Genomic DNA, 16484 nt, shown 5'->3' with positions numbered 1-16484 from the left:
TACTCTGCCGCACACATGCAAACACACACACTCACACACTGAGCAGGAAACAGGACATCATCAAGTTTCCAACAACTTGACTGACTCTGCCAAGAAAAAAAAAAAAAAGAAAAAAAAGCATATTTCTGTGTGAAAGAGACTTTATCCACCCTGAGAAAAAGTTCACTCAGTGTTCTGGGAATACTGTGGATTCTAGGATGGATTTTTTTGTTGAATGTGAACAAGGACATGGATCTGCAGTGACGGCAGCGATGGGAAAACACAGTTAACCACATACTGCTTCCACAGCAAAGGAAGAACAAGTATAGTAACATCACTTTGTAGCAATACCTACCTTATTTGCACATTGAGAACCAATCGCAATCAAGACAAGCAAAGCACTAACCAAGGGGTGAAATGCAAAGACCTGTGATGACATGTCATTATCCACATAACGTATCCAGATGCAGACGTTAATACCAGGTGTAAACGAGTTCAGAGGAAGTTCAGTTGTGGCACTGTTACATCCAGTTTGCATTATGTTCAGCTGATCACAAGATTGCATCAATAATGTAAGCTTGACTACAGTCGCTGTGATGTTATTCAGGTTGCTCATGCATGCACTGACAAACACACACACCAACATAAAAACAGACAAAGGTAAGCGCTAAGAAGCTCACACATGGAAACAGTCTCCTTTCTCTGTGGGTCTCAAGTAATGTCATTTTGATTTTTGTTTGATAATGCTATGGTGCTAAAAGTACAACAAAAATATCACAGAGGAATTTCAAGTATTATCACATTAAAATGTTATATCTTATAGCGAGAGATTGCATTAAGTCCTGCCCACCCTGGAGGGGAAAACGATTGCGTACAAGTGCCTCCCTGTCATTTCTGTCTGCTAACAAACAACAGAGAAACTGTTGTGTGGTGGGATCTTCTACCAAGAGGGCAGAGAACCCAGAACTGCTGATAAACTGCCAAACTGAAAAAGAATGGGAAAACTTTGGGATCCTGACTCACTCAGTATGCTAAGCATTTTGATATGTGCCACTAAAATACTAAGTAAGAACCAAATAAGTTCTCTTTGTTGTTAAAAGTGGTATTTCTGAAGGTGGTGTGTTCAAGAGGGCTTGTTTTTGTGATAATGGTTTGGTATTTGGTTTTTGCTTTGTTATAGGGTAATTGATGAACTCAGCACGTTAATGGGGACCTTGCTAACTTGACTGCAGGCATGTTTCATAAGAGTGGTGCACAGTTATTACTTTCTAACCACCAGTTAGCTGAATTATTTCTTTATGCGGTTTAACAATTTCTAGAGCTTAATACCACAAAATTGGCTATGAGAGATTGAATATGAATCTGTTCAGGTACATATACTGTTATTTCTGTTTTGTTTATGTGTAGCATACTGTTACCAGTCTGTTGTATTGAGTCCCTGTGCAATATTTGTAGCGTGATACCATGAAGCTGGCTGTGAGAGATCTAATATGAATCAGAATGCTGTCAGAATAAATAGCTGAAAAGTGACGGTTGTGACTCATTCATCACACAATGCAAGAGAGGATTCAACAGCTACAATGCATTTTGTTGGCTACATTTTTACAGGCATTCTGTCAGCATTTTACTCTGTTGCATATTGCGGCATCGACGGCATTCCCCACAGGTGCACGTGGCGAGTATGATGCATAGCGCTCAGTCTCTGTTGTGGCATGATACGGTTATTTAATTGTTATCATGACTTATTTCCTCCATGAAAATCATGTCCGAAAATCTTCCAGACCTTCAGATTGTAGGTCGGCAATCCCTGGCTGAGTCATTTCAGTACCTCAAGACCAGCATCACAGAATTGGTTGGTGTATACCACAAAAAGCAATTGTGTCCAGAGAGCATCCTTCAACACCAAGCTACCTCCCACAGTGAATGTTCAATCAGCGCTGAAACTGTACAGAAAAATGCTTACAGTGTGATGCCCTTTAGGCATTTTTAATATTGTCCAAGCTCTGAAAAATCCGGAGCAGTTTTACAGTGATCAATTTGCTATTTCAAAGCAAACTTATCATTTTTCAAAAAGATCTTAAGCATCGTGTCCGAGGCTCACTGACCTGTGGGCCATGTGGTATTGTGGTGTTGTCTACAAACATCAGTGTGCTGAGTTGTGCTGTGTGAGCTCCTAACAGGTCATTCGTTATCACATCTTCAGCTTCAGAACACCTCTTTTTTGTAGCTAATGCGTTCAAACTCCAATTACTTACCATTTTGCTGGGCTTACCTGCTTGTAAAATAGAAATTCAACATTACCTTTTACACAGTGACCCTGTTTTTGGCCTGAACAAGGCAGTTTAACACTCTGACGGGCAATTTTTCCACCACTACAGATTTAGACAGTATATCTGGCCATATCGGTTCCTTCAGGTTGACATGACTGAAAGATTGCATTACACTTTTAGAGACATCTGCCATTTGGCCAGTCTAACTGAACTACAGCCTCCACAAAACACAGTCTTCATGAACCTGTGAAAATGCCAACCGAGTCTTTTTTCACAGCACAAAAGCCTCCTACAAGTATACGTCCATTTGAAAAGTGACTGTCTGCAGCTTTCCACAGCGAGTCCATATGGTCCCTGTATTTATGGGGTGATGAGGCCTGCTCCTGGGGTTCAGAGTGGTCATTATCTGGGGGATGCTACAGCTCCAGTAGTTAAGGTCACCTGGTACACACCGGATGTCCTCACACTCCACCAGTGCGGGAGGATACTAAATGTGTAATCATGTCTGAGCCCACAAAAAGGTAAGGTCTATCCACACTGGCCATTATAAGAGCTTATTGTAGGGTCCATCCTGGCTTTATATCCTGCTATTTCAACAGCACAATCCAAAATAGTATATCTTTCCTGTGGCATTAGAACAGATAGCAGATATAGCTGACAGCGGTGACTCTTATTGGGCTTAAAGTTCATACTGAGATCAAAACTAGCATCTGCTATTGTCATTGGTTCCACTGGTTCCAAAGAAACCAATACTTTTCCAAGCAGTTTCTTATTTTACAGATCAAATAAAGAAAATAAATGTTAAAAAATTGATGATTAGAGATGCAAGAAATTAATTTTTTTCAGCCAATATCGATAAGATAACCAGCTTCTGGCTTCATTTTATCAGCTCCATCTGTCAGCTAGAATTTAGCAGATACCGACAAATAGCCAAGATTGTAAATTTCCCAATATCTCTATTATCAGTGCCATTAAGTGAAAAGCTGCTGAAAAATTATGTCCCAAGGAAAGCAACCAATAGTTGGTTGCAATCATTAGTCATTTTTCAATCATTAGCTTGAGCTTGTAAAGATATGCTGCTCCGCTGCACTCTATCATCGTAAACTCAATATCTTTGTTGGACAGAAAAAAAAAATTTGGAAGAATTTCTTAAACTAAACTGTTTATTCATCAATTGAGAAAATAATCTGCAGTTTAGGGATTGGGAACAAAACAATTTTATATCATCTTAGATTTTGGATATTGTTACATCACGACATGGCATAGGTGTTGTCTTTCTCTGGTTTCAAAGTAATATGATGTAATTTTCTCTTCTACGTATTCTAACACTTAGTCACTATAGCCACATTACTGATGATTATTTATCAAACATCTCAGTGTTTATATTTTGTTTGCAGACAAAAACATTTTAATACTTGATTTTGTTGCCCATCGTTTATTAAGTGCTTCTAAGGAGATTTCAAAATAGAGATATATATCATGTATCTCCATATACCCTAAAAAATATTTTTGAAAATATTATTGGAAGGACATATCAGCCAGACCTAATCTGCAGAATAAACAATAACGAATATAGCTGTAACTGTTAACTGCAGCCAGAGTTTACAAAATTACAACTCTCTGCAACACAAAGTCCTTAATGATAGGGTTTTATATAATATAAATATAATAAAATGGGTTGGGTGACTGTCACTGACAAAATAAAAACAACTATGTCATATAATTAGGGTTTTCTGTCAATGGCGAATACAAGACAAGACAAGCCCTGGGTGCAACAACATGTAACATTGAAATGCCAAAGGATGGCGTGGCATCTGATGTTAGTCGCACCTGGCTACCTTCTTTGCATACTGCTTTGAAATTCAGGGGGGATAGGTGGAGTTAAAGTGGCGTAACCAAACTGCAAACACAATGGCAGAACATGATAGGCTGAGACACTTTTGAATTAGAGGCATATGCAACATTATGTGGAGAAAAAAGAAAAAAAAGAAAAAGGCACAGACATTCTTGAAACAAGTCAGCTTTTCTAGTTCTGCACTGTCTGTGTTGGTACACACATCTAGCATCACTTGTGTTTGCAGGTCTGACCATCTTGTTTCTTCCTTCATTTCCTCTATCCACTTGGCTTTGACACTTCGTTTTTAAATTTTAACTTCAAGCTCTGCTCACAATCACCTTGATAGAATAATTGCAGAAACAGTAATCTGCCATGTTTTAGAGAGATAATGACCCTTCTAAAAGCGGGCACACCAGTTGTTTGATTTAGATAATCAGACTATGAGGTCAGTGACCCCATTTTAAATGACAGACCTTATGACATAATGATTATTATTGCCAATTACAGCAAAACCCCCTAATGATACAATTTAATTTATGCATCTACGTAAAGCCTACCATTTGTTGAAACATCAGCAGGTATGCAAACTCTCAGAGAATATGCAATTAATTAAATTAACTGTACAGCAAATATACTTTAACTACAATGGCCATCAGTAATTAAACTAATCTACATTTTTTATTCTTCATTTCAATCCATATAGTAAAATCAATGTATCATTATGTATGGTCTGCTACACATTTTTCTACCATTTCAAGAGCAGTCATATCTGTTACCCTAAATACATGCGTAAGTCTACCCCCTCGTCTCTCTTTTAAGAAATCTCGATCAATAATAGCTAAACGTTTCCTAAACCTCCCTGCTTGCCCGATCCTCCTGCAGGTTATTTTTACACTGTACAAAAATGGATGTTGTGCTTGCTGTTTGGACACAGCGAACACCGAGCGATGCTTCAATTTGGCATTTTTCAGTCACACTCAGGCGAAAATATTGAATCACTCACAAATTGACACCATTCATGTTTACTTTATGTTTAAAACACTCCTGATTTAATTTGTGTTAGTCACACCACATGTTCCCTTTAGATCAAGACTGTTGAACATAATGGTTCCAATTCACAACACCACTGCTGACACAAGAACAGACGGGCAAATCAAAGTTCTGCTGCAGTGAATTTTATAAGATAAAAAAAAACACCCTTCTCCTTTAGATGCTGATATTGCAAACAGACTGACTTCTCAGCTTGAGCTCTGTTGAGGCTGTTAGACTCAATAAGGAGCTGCAACATATCTAGTTTTACTACTTTTCTTGTGCCTGGTATGGCAGACTAGGGCTGCAACAGAAAAAACTATTTTCATTATTGATTAATCTGCTGATTATTTTCATGATTTATTTTTAAAATGTCAAAAATTGTAATGCTCATCACAGTTTCCTACATCCTAAAGTGACATCTTCAAATTGCTGTTTTCGTCCAACCAACAGTCTTCATTTACCATCATATATGGAACATCAACAAAACGCGACCTACGACCAATCAGAGAAATTAAAATGTGTGATGTAGCAGTGAGCGACACATACAGGTTGGCTTGGTCTGTTTTAAAGCATGAAAAAAATAGTGGCCTGGTCACAAAAGTACACAAAAACAATGTGTTTCTGAAAACATTTGCGGTGGGAAATAAACTATGTATTAACATAATCTTAATTTATATTTGATCAGCACTGCCTGGTTTGACAGTCTGTTCTGTGTTTGGTGAGGGACATGCAGACTGAACATAATTGGATAGACTTACAAAACATGTGACATGTGACTGACAAATTGGTGATGCTTTGCTCTTCTGTTGGTCATCGTATAAAAATTGCCACATATCAGATGAGCAGTTGTAGATGGAAATCTGTCTGACTGGGAGGTGGATCTGATGCATCTGCCAGAGCAAATGAAACATGGCCTTACAGAGTCGTCCGTCTCCCAGGCTTACTTTTGTTACCTCCTCCTCACATGTTTTTTATGTCACTGCCTTTGTCATAGTATTAACTGTACATTTGCATTGTTAACATTGTCATTGTACTGCTCAAGAAAAGTTCCTTCCCTCCTCCCAGAGCCCAAGTCATGGAGAAGAGAAGCTATAAATTTTGCATTTGGCTTAACACAATTGGTTCCCTACCCCCTTCTAGAACCAATCAAATGGAGCTTATTGATTCATACTCTGTCTTTTTGACTCTACTGAAGACACAAACTGTGCCAAAAGTTAGTCCGTGCACATAATGAAAAGTAATTTTAAAAAAGCTCTGTTTGCTCCAGTTTCAAATATATATGAAAAAAAAAAAATTGTGCAAGATTTCATGCTGCATGATGAGTGCACCTTCCTTCTGAGAGCAGTTACTTGACTTGCAGAGTGGAGGCACAGTTCATGCCTGCCAAAATAAACCAAACTGAAATAATAATGCTTCAGGGTTAGAATAAATGGCTCCAAACATGCTCGGTGTGAACACACCCTCAGAATGTCACGCTCATGCAGCAGTCAGCAGGTGGTGAAACACTTTCCATAAAAGACAACTCCCGATGTAATGCAGTCTCTTTGAAGGGGAGGTCATCTATCCTTTTAATAACTGTAATGCTCGTCTGAGCACAGGGAACTCACTCAAATTATGTAATTACAAATCTTAAGCTTTCTTACATCACGTAAATCTGTAAAAAAAAAAAAAAAAAAAAAAAAAGGAAGATTTTTCCTCCTTAACTCAAAAGTAAATATATGAAGAAATAGTGTACTATGTTATCTTAAATGTAATGTTTTAACTTTCATGCTAGAGCTGCATTAATTCCCTTAACACAGTCCGGTCATAGCAGATGTAGGAAATGGCAGACGTATACAACGTTACACCGTGACACTTCTCTCTGCTTTCTGCAGTTTGTGCGCCTTCCTGCTTCACACCTTCTCTTCCTTTCCCCTTCTTGCTCTCAGCTTAGCAGCTTTAAGGCTTTTTTTTTCCAGCAAAGCATGCTCTCTGGCTCTGAGCACTGGCATCTCTTGCATCGGTATGCAGCTCCCGTTCAGACTGCTGATCCCTCTTTATGAGGACATGAGTTTCAATGCTTTTATCCCCCACCTTCACTTGCAAATATGCCTGCATTCAGTATCTACACTCCAGCTTTAGAGACCCGTGGGAAGCCTTTAAAGAGGAAGTCAATAAAAGGGTATAAACATGCATGAGCTTAAGTTTGTGCTTTTTGTGTCTTTATTCCAAAGTTAGATTTTTGGGATGGAGATAGAGAACTAAATAATTTTCCACTTGTTACACTGAAGCAGAGGCAGATTTCTGTTTTTGCATTGCATCTATGAAAACAGACTTTCTTCACTTGTTAGGAGAGAAAATGTTTTTCCAATAAAACTGTTTCTCATTTTCAAATGAAGGACCTTCTGAGTAGTGATATTAGGTGGCTGTTTTAATCAATTCAATTCAACACATTGCCCTTGTGATTAAAATGTAAGTTTAACATTTGTATAAGCATTAGCAGGTCTGGTTAATAGCACACCATCAGTGGGAATATGCAATTAATTGGAAAAACTGATCTGCAGAATGTGTATGATTATATTGGACATTATGCACTGGGCAGACTTATCTGCAACCTTCACTCTCTAAAGCAGTACATTTTAATACATCATTACATAAAGGCTACACAGCATTATATGGTTGTGTGGATGAACCACAGGCTTTAGTCTATCCATATACAGTAGCATGATACATATGGCTACCAAGAATAGTAGAGAAATTTCGTCGGCTCAACCTTGAGAGTGGCTTCATGTGTAGGATGCTTCTCTGTGGCCAACAATAATTTAAAGCAAAACATTACTCACAGATGCAGGAGTGATTTTTTTCTTAAAAACCGTCTGGGACTGGCTCTATAATGCGAAGCGAAGATGCAGAGACTCAGTCGCATGTTCTGCTGCCTTCAGACAGCATATGCAGTGGGAATTAGCTTGCTGATAACTACAAGTAGGTTTGCTCAATAAAACTGTCAGATTTAATTGCTGTAAAGAAATAAACAGGTTGGACTGGCGCAATTCTTTTCGGGATCCTCTCAGGCACATAAACAGTCGCTGTACTTTATTTTTCAGTGATAGCAACACTGAGGAGAGTAAAACCAAAAGCACATGGGAAAATGTCATGAAATACTCTGAAATACTGCCAGACTTGAAGACACTTTTAATTAGCCCCTTCTTTGTTAAGTTTTACAGTGTGTGCTCTTTAAGTTGGCATGTTTTCCCCAAGTTCCTGCTGGTTTCCACACAAATTTAAAGATGTTACTGTCTAAAGTGGACTTTACAGACACTGTATTGCCTGACGACATGAATATTATTATCTGTCAATGGCCTCTGTGCACCTGCCTGCATCCTGCAAAATACATGCTGTATATAGCACCTCATAGCCATGAGAGGGATTCACCGGGCTGAGAATATGAATGTTTTCATTTTTGTTCCAACAAATGGTTACAAGCCTTTCTTACGAGTCAACAATCTGTCCTTAGCAGGTTTTCCTCTCCATCGTTTTTATTTATTTTCAGGGTCTTTAAATTTGTTTTGTACACAAAGCATATCCAATCATATAGCTATAAAATGTAAAACATTACCCTGGAATAAATCACTACATTTGCCTTGATTTGCTGCTTACAAGTCTATGAAAATGCATGACTTATTCCAGCAAGCTATCAAATTTCCAAAGATAGTGCAACAGAGCCTCCTTTATCTGGAGCTCAGACGTCCAGCCTGACTGCTCGACTGAAGGGGCTTTATGAGCACAGCAACCCAGTGATGCAAAATCCTACTGACTGTGTGAGACTGATGGAAATTCTGAGTTAACACACAAAAAGAAACATTTAAAGCCAGTGGCCAGTGAATGTATAAACAAATTATGACAAATGGACGGATATCATCACAACAAACTTTACATTTACATTTTAAAACAAACATCTAGCTCATCAAAATCCTACTTAATGAAGATATTGTGTTTTAAGGTCCCAGACACACCACACTGACATCAAAGAACTAACAGAGACAAAGGCTGACTATTGCATCGCCTCACAGCGCCTGTGTCTTGCGTAAAAAGCTGCACTTGAACACACCACAAAGACTAGCCGACGGCCAGCTAGCTCATACCTGCCGAAATAACTCTCCTTACAGATGGCAGTAGTCTATATTCATCCTCAGAAAGGGAAACTGGAAGACTCAGGACTGCGGATATACAAACTGTTGCTATGATAAAGCAGCATTTGCCTTCCATTTTCACACCACTCTCACTAATAGACTATTTCTAATCGAGAATATGTCTGAAAAAAGTCCCCTCTCTTTTTTTGTTTCTCTTTTTATGCACTGATTCACTTAGCTGGACAGCCAATCAGAGTGAAAGGCTGCTGACAAAGGCTGACTAGTGCCAATGGTACGGAACACATAGCAAAACCTTGGGCCACAGAGGCTCACTGATATGCCCAACACTGGCCGACAGTCGACCGTGAGCCTGATGTGTCAGGGCCCTCATATTGAAGCTTTAAACAAACAAAACCACAGACAGGAAATGCTGTGTGAAGTGAATGCAATATCAATTGCTATATCAGAATAAAGTGTTTACATACTACACAAAGGCTCCCCCGGTTTTGTTTGTGCACTGGCAAAAGACCCTGTCATAACTCAAAACAAGCACAGTCACTTCTGGTCAGGCTGCCAGGTGTTTGGTTGCAGTGTGATACCTCTGGTGGTCAATCACTCTTTTTGGAAGCCTCCCAAACACGCACAGCAGAAGCAGACAAGGACGTCTGTTATGGCAGCCACATAATGATGCTTCCAATATTTCATGGTTAACATTCTGCACTCTGCACCTTCATCAATTGCATTCACATACTTTGTATTTTTCTTAGCAGAATGAGGGCTACTTTTGTGAAGATGTCTTCCACTTTTGTGATAATAATCAGAAAAGCTCATGAACACGGGACAGAAAACAGACGGTGACATAACAAGGGTGTCATAATTGGAAAAAATGACTAAAACAGATTACATGCCCGCTGGGTCATGGAATGGTGTATGGGTGTTATTTCTGGACAAAAATATTAACTTTGTTCATAAAGACTGCAGCAAGAGGAGAAAAGGGAGATCATCACACGGGCTAAATGAGATTCAGAGGCTCATCCATAGTCGGGCACAAAGCCCACTTCAACAGAGATGAGGGCCAAGAGAGATTGGTAAAGGTCAACACTGCAAACGGGCATAAAATGAAGTATAGGCTTCATTTTGGGCACAATACTAAAATGTAGGGAATGCATAAGCCTCTCACAGAATAGACGCCTACCACCTTTCCAACAGCACTGCCGAATCTCATTCATCAGAACTTCAATGATAAATGTTCTTTTTTCATTCCATTCTCTGCAGATTCTATTCAAATTAGGTTCGAGTCCATTTTTATTTAGGATTTTTTATTATTTCTGATTTATTTTCTAGGTCTGTTACATTACATATCCCTGTAGGATCAAGTCTACTTTCTTCTTTTTAGGTTATTGTTTTGAGTTCAGGACCTTTCACCTTTAGTGGTGGACTAAATATTTGCATCATCATTGAAATAGTGAAAATGCTGTAGTATTAATACATTTCACCAGCTTCTTTGGTGTAATCCAGGTGTCCAGAAACCCGGAGATCCCAAATTTAAAAAAATTATCACTAAAGCTGCCTAGCTAGAAGTGTGAGCACACAACCCGTCTGAAGTGGGTGCACAAGCTCAAGTGGGCATTGAGGATGTCAATAACACCTTTTCAAATCAATTTGATCTTGGGAGCTTCTGGAGAGTTAGATTACGCTGTACGAACTGTAGCAGCCATTTTATATTTCTTTTTTTGCATTTTAAAACAAGTCCTCATCTACTTCAGGAGAATGCTGCACAGCTGTTTTGCTGTTCAGCAGCTGTTCAGAAATGTTTTGTGGGCTACGAAGCTTCACCCGACTTTCCATCGTCCTGGGGCTGAGAGATAATGAATAAACTCTCATTTTTGGGTGAACTGTTCCTTTAATGCAGAAGCGATACATATCATGTCTTTAAATTAAATACTGTCTCAAATAACAATGTATAGCCTATAGGGTTCAATGTACTGTAGACATTATCAAGCTTTGACTCAATCCACTTTTCACTGCTATCTGGAAAAGGATTTATTTGTTTTCCATTTCTATTATTTGTTTGACAGAATTACTGCTGCAATAATTCAAAATATATTTGTCAGGTTAACAGAAAAAAAATATAATTTTATTATTAAAATGTTATTCATTATAATGAAATCATTTATTTTACATTTAGAAAACAAACTGCTGAGTCCTGATTATGTTTAACTTTAGTTAGGTTTTTGCTTTTCCTTTTGAGACTCAGTTTATTAAAAGATGGAACACAAGCAGTGACAGTGCAGTGCTGTGCTGTGAAATACACGTACATATACACATCATAAAAGAATCACAATTAGCTGCATAACAAGTTTCCAACTACACTTTCCAACAATATTCAGTCTTAATTCACAGGGGTTTGAATCAAAGTGGTTGGAAATGATAATATGAAATCCTACCTACACTCTGCAGTCTCACACAGGTATACAACTTGAAACACACAGCAGCTCTCGTTATGTTGCTGTTGAGTATCTGCTGCTTCTTGACGACATGACAAATTAAATACTTGGCTCTCTGGGCTTCAGCTTAGGCAGCGAGCTGCTCATGTTCAAAAATATTGACTCAGATGTCCGAGATCATAGGAATACATGTAAATTCTGTGTTATGGTGGATTTCCCCTTTAAGATGTGTGAACACAGGTGCCTCTTCAGGAGCCCGAGATTGATGTAAGCACTGCTTTAACCACTTTTCAGCGTGACCAATCGTGGCATTCAACTTATCACGAGTATCTTGAGACAGGCTTCTTGGCAGGCAGAAAAATCTCTTAACCTCTTTCGCTCAAATACGGGTCAGAATAATCTTTAATAGTGTAATTGCCCTTACAGTCTATCATCTTCATTGCTAAGCTTATACCCTCTCAGAGGGGGCATGGCGTGTAAAAGTGCTATGACAAAGAGCATGGCGAAGGGAGACTGACAGCACACAGCGTAGTTGGGGCAGCAAGCGGCTAATCTGTAAGCCCGTTCCCCACTTGTCTGAGCACATTTGCCTCTGGCTTGAGGCTTATCCCTACAGATGTATATCTGTCAACAGAAAGCAAGCAGGGCAGCAGTGGCTCTTTTGGAGCACATTTGTCCTTTTTACTGGATTATTCATTTGCAGTGGTATACGGCACAGCACCAGAGCCAGCACTTGGCAGCTGGGAGACGCTGTGCAGGGATAAGCTAACCCTCAGCAGTGAGGAACGGGTATCCTTGAATGTAAACCACCTTCCTCTGCCATACCTTGCCTTCCTCCAGCTCTGCCAGCTTATTCCTGGTCTGATTACTCCAACCCACAGGAGATGTGCCCATGCATACATCTCACAGGCGCCCAATGCCTCTCAATATGTGACATTTAGGGGTTCACCTTCGCTTGGGTGCAATATGTATTCATTTCAAGAGGTTTTCAATACACCTAGATCTGAGCTGAAACAAAACTCCATTTTCACATAAAGGACCTGAGAAGTGATGAACCAACTGCCATCCTATAGTACACTCAAAGTCGACTCTGCAGGTAGGTCAGTTATTCACATCTACAGTATGTCCACTGTCTGACTGAAAGCTGCTGCTGGATGGCATTTTGATGGCAAAAATGGCTACTTCTCACTGCATTTTACATTAAGCCATGTGGATTCTGGCCCAGACAACTCTCAGAGAGCTAAAATGAGACACTTTGATTCTCTTGATTTTAATCCTGATCGTCTGAACTCTGCTGAGTTTAATTTTGTTTTTATACATAATGAATATTTTACACTATTGTTAGGCTGGCGAAAGATGATTGGATTTTGTGACATAACAGGCAGAATCCTAACCATATGCAAACAGACCAATTGTTTAAATTCATATATAATCAGTTTATTTTGCTCTGTTGGGACTTTCCATCCAGATGAATGCAAATGAAAACATTTAAAAAGTAAATCTTATAATATGCATAAATGCATGTATTGTGCATAAAGAGATTCATGTTTATGATCAAAACTCCAGTACATCTGTGTTTCAAATATCTCCTTCCTGCAAAAGAGAAGCAGATAACAACACTGTAATGATGTAAGAAGGTCATTACTGAATCATAAACAACTGAAAATCACCACAATGCTCTTCTGGACATATTTATGTTATTTTGGGATCTTTATAAAGTCCAGAGGATCATCGGGGTTCAGGGACATTTTCTGACATGTTTTGATGATTAAGATGTTTTTCTAAGCAACTTTTCAGTACCTCCTTTAGAGCTGCAATGAATAGTCAATGAATTGTTCAGTTGATCTATTGTGATGAGCATATTTTTTTTTTACATTTTATAGACTAAATGATGTATGGAGAAAATAATCAGCAAATTAATCGTTAATGAAATTAATCGTTACTTCCAGCCCGAATCTCCAAACCTTTGTGTGACAATTACTCTCACGTGAGCAAGGATGAATAGCATAAAGACCTCTACTGTTTACAACATGTTCAAAATTCAATTTATTCATCAGAGGGGTCTTAACCCTCAAAAATGGATTGGTCTTTTCTATGGCCGATATTTAAAGGAAATATCAAACGCTTTCAAGACTTTTGCATTTTTAATGACTTGCCTCAATTCCCTCCCTAATCAAGGAGGGACTTTTTCATTTACATTATGAGGGAATTATTCATCCTCAACCTCCTTGTCTCTTTTTGTCTGTAGTTTTGATGTCTATGGTTTTGATACCAGATTAAATGCTGTAAAAAGAAAGAGAGCCACTTTCATTTATTCTCCGCTTTGCCCTCCTCATTACTGCCCCCACACGTTATGGTCAAACACACACCAACGCTCAAATGTCACCTGCAGGTTGTACTTGCCAAAATGTCTGACGAGATAAGAAATGATGAAAGGCTCCGTACTCAAACAAAAGAAAAGTTCCCTTGGCGGAATGGGAGCTTTTTGGACTCTGTAAGAAGGAAAGTGATGAAACACTTGAGTAGAAGGAATGTCAGACCAAACCAGGGAAACTGTGGCCAACAAAGAAACGCACAGATCATAAAACTCACATCTCTGACATAACCAGCCTGCAGGTCTGCAAAGAGACTAAGTATAGCTGCACCACATGGCTAATTAGCATTACGAGCCTGCCTGCCTCCTAACCTGTTAACTGACTCTGACAGGTCTGTCAGGCATCTACATTAGCTGCCTTTGGTGAAATATGTTGTGATAACTCTGGTGCAGTGATCACTAACACCTCATAGAGTCACATACGTTTCCACTGGTGCACATACGGGCGCAACACGACCTCCTACTCAGAGCAGAAGCACCAGGCAGGACACACAATAGAGAGGAGAGAACAGATATTCAGTAACTGAACATAAGAATAAATCTATTCTGTCACTACAGCATATTGAACATTTAGGCAGTGTAGCACTCCATAGGCTGCAGCTATAGATAAGAGTCCAGCAATGCATTTAAGCAAAATACTAATAGTGTAGTTGTTCTAAGAAGGATGAGCCTGCATTAAAATGACTCTCGGCATTATGGAGCATGAACTGAGCTGCTGAGGCTGAAGTCTTGTCTACAGTATCACTGCAGTGTGTGATGCGGCGCACTGCAATTTAACTGTCGATTAAGCTGTGATCGCACAGGAGATGCATGCACCTTATTACCTTCGCAGAGGAGGTTATGTTTTCACTCCCATTTGTTGGTTTGTTTGTCTGTTAGCAAGTGCAATATCTCAAAATCTGTTTACACATTTGAATGAAATTTGGTGAAAGATTAGGGCCTAGCACAGAACCGCATCGAGATGCACATCAGCAGTTTATTAAAAGGACTTGTTAACACTGCAAGACCGGGACTTCTTTTAATATTTGCCACTACTTCTGCTCACAAACTACTGCTCTTACTTGGATGAAAACAGCTGGCATATGAGTCCAATAATTGCCCACCTCTGTGCACTTTGCAGATCCTGATCCCAGTTCAGATCAGAAATATCTGACCATTTTAATAACAAATTTGGAGGACTGTGCAGTCTTGTTTGAGGTGTGTGCTCACTGAGTGCTTCCCACACAGACGTTCGGGGCACTGCCCAGGGCACTCCCAGTTCATGTGTCTAAACTAAAGGCACGCAGCATAAATATTTAAAGTAACCCTTGAAGTGGGCACTATCTTAGCAGAGCTCTTGGACGAGATGATAAAACTCTCCGTGCCTTCTTTTCTCTGGCAGGATATCATGAACCCAAATCTGCTGCAAAATTGATTGGCTTTCTGTTATCACTGTTTTAATAGCTAATGGTGTTAATAGGTTTATAGCAACAAAATCATATGGTAGCATTTGCACCTTTCATGCTCTTACTGTCCATGTTACAGTATTTATAAACAAACTCTAAAGTGGAAAAGCATCATTTCTGATCACATCCCTCTGATACAACCAGCTAGAATATAGAACGCAACAATTTATAACCCCCCCATAAAAGAAATAAAGAGAGTGAATTGATTAGTTGAACACAGCCGTATTGTAAGAGCAAGGCACCTTAAAGCCTGCAATAAGGGGAAACTCCAAGTTGGACTTTTGGTATTTCTCCTCTAATTTCAAAGCCAAGATTTGCATCTGACATTTAGACATAAATGTTTTAATATTTTATTCATTGTTCTGGATTTATTCAGTCCAGATAGAACTGAGGTGGAGCTTCCAGGCAGGCCCACACCAACGTCAAAGTGCATACCAATGGCTTTCCATACAGCCATTTAACTATAACTCACATGTAGTACATTACTTCAAACCATTTCCAAAAGCATATCATCAGTTTCAGCTGTCTGTTTCCATTCACTTCTGCAAGGCTTTAAAATCATCCTGCGGGGATTTAAATGTGCTTCAGAAAGGTAATCTGGGATACTGACTGATCAAGTCCACATTCTTGTTCTTTGTGTTATAATGCTTTGCAAGCGAGGACTGTTTCGAAAACTCTTACTTTGGGAAGTGCTCAAGGTTCCTTTAATATGAGATGCTACGAAAATCCATCCATCCTTTTAACAACATTTATGTTGCGTTGTGTTGTGTGTGATTGATAAGATCTTACAACATAGCTCATGAATGCAATTCTTACTTGAGGCCCATTCACATCTCCCAGATAATGGTGTTTCCTTGAATGCACCATCAAAAAGATTTTCAAAGTAAGCTTCATGTATCTGTATTTCCAAACAATACTGACATGCATGAACTAAAAGTAATGGATATCTGGATGGTAGAACATCATCCAAAAACCTATTGTGTGCTTTCCA

General features: G+C 39.1%; 1 protein-coding gene across 3 annotated transcripts in view; it reads right to left on the bottom strand.

Moving 5' to 3' along the window:
• The window catches only part of cadm2b (cell adhesion molecule 2b), a 144474-nt gene that overhangs the window by 125694 nt on the left and 2296 nt on the right, over positions 1 to 16484 (bottom strand). The gene's annotated exons all lie outside the window — the stretch shown is intronic.

The sequence above is a fragment of the Pagrus pagrus genome (assembly GCF_965226575.1).
Source record: "Pagrus pagrus genome assembly, chromosome: 4".
Classification (NCBI taxonomy): Eukaryota; Metazoa; Chordata; class Actinopteri; order Spariformes; family Sparidae; genus Pagrus; species Pagrus pagrus.
This window is presented reverse-complemented; position numbering and strand designations above follow the sequence as displayed.